Source organism: Geospiza fortis, unplaced genomic scaffold (assembly GCF_000277835.1).
Source record: "Geospiza fortis unplaced genomic scaffold, GeoFor_1.0 scaffold1039, whole genome shotgun sequence".
Classification (NCBI taxonomy): Eukaryota; Metazoa; Chordata; class Aves; order Passeriformes; family Thraupidae; genus Geospiza; species Geospiza fortis.
Window position 1 is genome coordinate 131,217 of NW_005054733.1, and position 767 is coordinate 131,983.

The 767-nt window shown below is 60.6% G+C and overlaps 1 protein-coding gene across 1 annotated transcript in view; it reads right to left on the minus strand.

Annotated features, from left to right (window-relative positions):
* The window catches only part of DDX49 (DEAD-box helicase 49), a 10,142-nt gene that overhangs the window by 8,807 nt on the left and 568 nt on the right, over positions 1–767 (minus strand). The gene's annotated exons all lie outside the window — the stretch shown is intronic.

The window sequence follows — 767 nt, forward strand, 5'->3', positions numbered from 1 at the left end:
GGGAAACCATGGGGAAACCCACAGGGAAATCACAGGGAAACCATGGGGAGATCCACCAGGGAAACCACGGGGAAACCCACAGGGAAACCATGGGGAAACCCACAGGGAAACCATGGGGAAACCCACAGGGAAATCACAGGGAAACCATGGGGAGATCCACCAGGGAAACCACGGGGAAACCCCAGGGAGATCCACCGGGGAAACCACGGGGAAACCCACAGGGAAACCACGGGGAAACCACGGGGAAACCCACCAGGGAAACCACGGGGAGATCCACCAGGGAACCCACAGGGAAAACCACCAGGGAAACCACGGGGAAACCCACAGGGAAACCACGGGGAAACCACGGGGAAACCACGGGGAAACCACGGGGAAACCACGGGGAAACCACGGGGAAACCACGGGGAAACCCACCAGGGAGATCCACCAGGGAGATCCACCAGGGAAACCACAGGGAAACCCACAGGGAAACCACGGGGAAATCCACCAGGGAAACCATGGGGAAACCACGGGGAAACCCACCAGGGAGCCAGGGGATCCACCATGGAACACCCCCAGGATTCCAGGGAACCCCCAGGGAATGTGCCCAGAGATGGAGGAAACACCACAGGGGCCCTGGGAATGCTCCCAAGGATGGAGGAAACCCCTCAGGATCCCCAGGAATGCTCCCAAGGATGGAGAGAACCCAGGGGGATTCCCCAGGGAAGCCACCCGGGGAACCCAGCAGGGAAACCCCAGGAATTCTCCCAGGGAACCCCTCAGGATTC